This window comes from Cheilinus undulatus, linkage group 8, assembly GCF_018320785.1.
Source record: "Cheilinus undulatus linkage group 8, ASM1832078v1, whole genome shotgun sequence".
NCBI lineage: Eukaryota > Metazoa > Chordata > Actinopteri > Labriformes > Labridae > Cheilinus > Cheilinus undulatus.
In genome coordinates, this window is record NC_054872.1 from 53923173 (window position 1) to 53929223 (window position 6051).

Below are 6051 nucleotides of genomic sequence, written 5' to 3' on the forward strand. Positions count from 1 at the left end.
ATATTGTTGGTTAATACACTTTAATAGTGAATGTGAATCTGACTTCTAGTGATTATTGTTAGGCTGCTATATTATAAATCTGGAGTCAGAATACCTTTATTAAACTTTTTTACAAATATTCTTTTCACCAGTCTTTTCATAAAGACTGAAACACACTGGTTAAACTCAGAGCTGACTTTGTTAAAGTTAAATTCTAAAGCTCTCCAGTCCTGGCCTCAGAACATAACCAAAGAAAATCAATGACAGCTGAAACACCTGTTTTTTTGTCTGAGGCTCCGGTATCTGTCCTGTCCACAGAAGACGAAGCATCACTTTCATCGTGTCTTGGTCCTAAAATATTTTCAGAGTGAGACATCGTTACATCATGATCGTCAGTGTAGTGGTCCTCGCGGGAGTGTAGACTCCGCCCCCCGTGCTGCGTCACCGCGGTGTTAGATAATAAACAGGAATTGTACTTTTATGAACATGAAGAAGAGCAGCTGATGGAGAGACCATGGAACAGGAAGTGACTTTATTTATTTATTTATTTACCAATCATTTGAATAATTCAATTATTTATTTACTTATTTACCTACTTATTCACGTATTACTTTGTTTATCACATATTTATTTATCAAGTATTCACTTAAATAATTCAATTTTTTATTTACTTATTTATTAATTATTTACTTGTTCAGAAATTAATTCATTTATTCACATATTTATTTATTCATTATTCATTTAAATTATTTATTTATTTATTAACTTACTTACTTATTCATGTGTTAATTAATTAATTTATATATTTATTAATTCATTACTCATTTAAATTATTTATTTATTTATTTACTTACTTTCTTACTTATTCGAGTATTAATTAATTTATTTACATATTTATTTATTCTTTATTAATTTTGTTAATTTATTTATTTACCTATTCATGTTTTAATTCATTTTCTTTACATATTTATTACACATTTAAATGATTTAATCATAAGATTTTTTTTTTCTTTCAAGATGTATTTTGGCCTTTTTTTGGATAGTACAGTGGATAGAGTCGGAAACAGGGAAGAGAGCGGGGAGAGACATGCAGGAAATAGTGCCACAGGCCAAATTTGAACCGGGTCGCCTGCGTATATGGTGTGCGCCTTAACCACTCGACTACCAGCAAGCCCATATTTTGACCTTTAAAGTCATGGATTTTAATGTTATTTCATATTTTGACCTTTAAAGTCATGGATTTTAATGTTATTTCATATTTTGACCTTTAAAGTCATGGATTTTAATGTTATTTCATATTTTGACCTTTAAAGTCATGGATTTTAATGTTATTTCATACTTTGACCTTTAAAGTCATGATTTTTCATGTTATTATTAGGGCTGTCAAAGTTAACGTGTTAATATCACGTTAACTCAAATTACTTTTAACGCCGCTAATTTTTTTGTCGCACGATTAACGCATGCGTGTTCTGTATGACCCTCGACCCATCCCGTAGTTTGCCAGACAGGAAGTTCCGCTGTCAAGTGCCAGTACAAGCTAGCAGAAATGGATAAAGGACAGAGACTTTGAATGACAGGTTCAGCTTTCAGATCATGTCAGATAAGACTGAAGTTATTTTCTCCTACTGTTGACATGAATGGAGTTACAGGAAGTTCGTAGAGTCTTATATAGCCCGCACCACTCGCTGGCCATGCACACCGCTAATGCAGAGAGCCGCCCCCCCCTCGCCATGCTGGATTTGTTTTCAATGGAGACACTCAGACAACTCTGCAGGGATGGACTTGCTATCTGGCATACCGAGCATTTCCCAGTGTGCTGACGCACTTTTGGGCCAGTATGATTTATTCATTTATTTAGACTATTATATCTGCCATGAACCGGCACCACAGCTGCGCAGACTAATCATAATGACTGTTGACTGGTCCGATCACGTCTCCTAAAGGTCCGTTTGACCCCCCCCCCGCTCTCATCCCCACACATTTCCTGCTTGGAAGTGAAAGTATTCGGAAAAAAACAAAACTTACTAAAACAATTGACTGGGACTGTACATAAACGCCAAAATTAAAAAAAAAAGGTCAATCAAGATGCTGCAAAAGTGTCAAAGACTCTGCAGTCCCTGTAGGAAATTGTCTGATGCTGGTGAATGTACAGCTGCATCATGAGGAGGAGGAGGAGACAGAGCAGCAGAGGCTGGTGTGTGACAGGAGAGCAGAGGTTAGTGAATGAGCTCTGTAGAGTATCAGAATAGAAGCTGAAAGCACTGTGGGAAATATGGGGGGTCTGAGACCCCTTAATTGACACAAGAGACCCCTTGAAACCCTCAACTGCAAAATTTTGGGGGGTCTCTTGAGAAGTATTTATGTCATTTTTCACTTGCGATTGCCACGTAATTTTTGTTTTAATGAAGTTCATTGTAAAGAATTTATTCACATATAAGAATACGGAGAATAATATCTCTGATAAAGCTTCCAAATGTGGGGGGCGCTGTTTCAAATGCTCCAAAACAATGACCTCGCGTAACCCTGCCATACAGCTTGTGTATTTCTTACCGCTTTGGTTGTGTGTGGGTGTGCTTTGCACACAGGGCATGTGATGCGCCAGTGCAGTAGTGTTGGAGTTAGTTTGTGCTTGTAGATAGTGCATGCTGCATGTCGCTTTCTGCTTGTTACTCTCTGCTCTCAGCTGCTGCCACCGGATAGCCCTTCTTCTTGAGGGGTGAAAAGAGGAGCCGAGTGCGTAAGCCTCCTCAGCCGGTACATAGCCTCTCCACTGCCGAGATCTTGTACACGCCTCCTCGTGGCCATGCACGGTAACTGGTACCTCGCGGTGGAAAAAGGTGAACTGCTATCATCGCCAGAGAGCTAAGGAGATCTCGGATCGACATTGCAGCACTCTCTGAAACCGGACTGGCGGATGAAGGGCAACTGAAGGAGGAGAAAGGGGGATATACTTTCTTCTGGAAAGGAAAACCTGCTGATGAGCCTAGGATCCATGGCGTGGGATTTGCGATCAAGAACACCCTAATCAGCCAGCTCTCCGAACTCCCTGTGGGCATCAGTGAGCACCTAATGACCATACGCCTGTCGCTCTCAGGTGGCCAAAAGGCCACAGTTGTTAGTGCGTATGCCCCAACACTTGATGCACAGGACGAAGTGAAAGAGACCTTTTATGTTGCCTTGGACAACATCTTGTCCCAAGTCCCCAAGGAGGACAAGCCAATCCTGCTTGGAGACTTCAATGCCAGGGTGGGACGAAATCACAACCTCTGGAGAGGCACTATAGGGAAGGAAGGTGTTGGAAACGTGAACTCCAACGGTATCCATCTCCTATCAAAATGTGCAGAACACAATCTCATAATCACTAACACACTTTACCGCCAAAAGAATAAACTTAAAACATCCTGGATCAATCCCCGCTCCAAGCTTTGGCATCTCATCGACTACATAGTTGTCTGCACCAAAGACCGCCGTGATGTTTGCAACACCAGAGCGATGATCAGTGCAGATGACTGCTGGACAGATCACCGCCTCATCTGCTCCGTCATGTCCTTTAGTCTCAAGCGGAAAAGAAGGGTGCAAAAACAGCAGTGCTGGCCAAAGCTCAACATCGAAAGGCTTGTTGACTCTACCTTCCGACAGAGACTGCAGGCCACGCTCAGCACTGAGTTGCCCAGGCAATATCCAGAGGACATTGAAAAACACTGGGAACTGCTGAGGTCAATCACCATCAACTCCTGCAAAAGCACCCTTGGCTACAAAACCCAGAAACATCAAGACTGGTTTGATGAGAATGACACTGAGATCCAACTGCTCATGAACGCCAAGCGGCAAGCCTTCATCATCTTGCAAAATGACATCAATTGCAAGGTTAAAAGAGCAGCCCATACCAAAGCAAAGGCAGCCGTTCAATCCCGGGTCAGGCAGCTGAAGAATGGGTGGTGGACAAGAAAGGCTCTGGAGATTCAGCAGCGTGCTGACTGCAGGGATACCAGAGGCTTCTTTGATGCCACAAAAGCGGTCTATGGCCCTAGCCATCGCTGCCTAGCCCCCCTTCGCTCCAAGGATGGGCTGACCCTGCTGAAGGACAGTGAGTCTATTGCAACTCGGTGGAAAGAGCACTATGAGGAGCTATTAAATAGAGACACCACTCCTGAGATGGAGGCCCTTGACCAACTCCCTCAACAGCCTATCAAAGAGGACATGGGTGCACTTCCTAGCCTGGAAGAGGTGCAGGATGCCATAATGGGGATGAAGAACAACAAGGCAGCCGGACCTGATGGCATCCCAGCAGAGATCCTGAAGGAAGGCGGGCCTGATGTCCTCAGGCATATCCATGCCCTACTCCTTAAAGTTTGGGAAAAGGAGGAAATCCCAGCACAGCTTCGAGATGCCCTGATAGTCTCCATTTTTAAGAAGGGAGACAAGGCAGACTGTGGGAACTACCGTGGCATCTCCCTGCTGTCCACCACCGGGAAAGCCCTTGCTAGGGTTTTGGCCAGTAGACTCCTCCCACTGTCAGAAAACAATCTCCCTGAGTCTCAGAGTGGTTTCCGCCCAAACAGAGGCACCATGGACATGATATTCATTGCTTGCCAACTGCAGGAAAAATGCAGGGAACAATACCAACCTCTATACATGGCCTTCATAGACCTCACCAAAGCTTTTGACTCCGTAAACCGTCAGGTTCTCTGGCTGGTTCTCGCCAAAATGGGCTGCCCAGATAAGTACATCCGGATTCTGAAACTGCTGCATGACAGCATGTCAGCGACAGTACTCAGTGGTGGTGGAAATGAAACTGACCCCTTCAGGAGTGACACAGGAGTCAAGCAAGGCTGCATGACTGCCCCCACCCTGCTCTCCATTTTCATCTCTGCCATCCTCCATCTCACTGGTGTACACCTCCCCCCAGGTGTCAGAATTATGTACAGAACTGACGGACAACTTCTCAACATCAAGAGATTCAGGGCCAAAAGCAGGACTACCATCACATCCATCATGGAGCTGCAGTATGCCTATGACAATGCTCTTGTGGCTCACTCAGAGGAGGACCTGCAGTGCATTCTCAATGCCTTTGCCAAGGCATATGTGCAGCTTGGTCTGGCCCTCAACATAAAAAAGACCCAGATTCTCTTCCAGCCACCACCCAATGCAACCACACCCCCCTCACTCCCATCTATATCTGTTGGCACCGCCAAATTGGAAAATGTGAACCACTTTACCTACCTTGGGAGCCTCCTGTCTTCTAAGGCAAATATTGATGAGGAAATACACCACCGTATCAGTTTTGCTAGTGGGGCCTTCGCAAGACTGAGAACAAGGGTCTTTGAAAACCGCAACCTCCAGACCAAAACAAAGATCCTGGTCTACAGAGCGGTGGTGCTGCCCACTTTGCTGTATGGGTCAGAGACCTGGACCACATACAGCAGGCACCTGAAAGCTCTGGAGGCACATCACCAGAGTTGCCTCAGAAAAATCTTTAACATCTTCTGGGAAGACAGACAAACCAACACCAGCGTCCTGGAGGAGGCCGACATCACTGCCATCATCGCCCAGAACCAGCTCAGATGGACTGGCCATGCGAGGATGCAGCAACTAAGAGGGCATCATGGAAACAGCTTGTCCAGGAGGGAGCCGCATGTTACAATGACGATCTCCGCCGTGCTGCAGAAGCAAAACGCAGACTCAGAAAGGAGAAGGCTTCCACCAAAATGGCCCAGAGCAAACCCACAATCCCCACGGCCCATCCCTGCCCACACTGCACCAAAGTATGCGGGTCCAGGATCGGCCTCTTTGCCCACCTGAAGACCCACAACAACCAATAAGGAGGACAGTCATACTCGACCTCTAGTGACCGCCGATGATGATGACCGCTTTGGTTACCCTCCTGAAATTGTGGACTCAGTGAGCTTAAATTCAGCAAAATATGTCAGAGAAAGCAAAGTTCTTTGCTTGAAAACTTTGGATTCACATCTAAAAGACTAAACCGAAACAGTGATGAAGATGGAGCAGAGACATCCCGAGCTAATCCTGGTGAGGGAGCTGCTAGCACATCTACCGGTGAGTTGGGGTCTC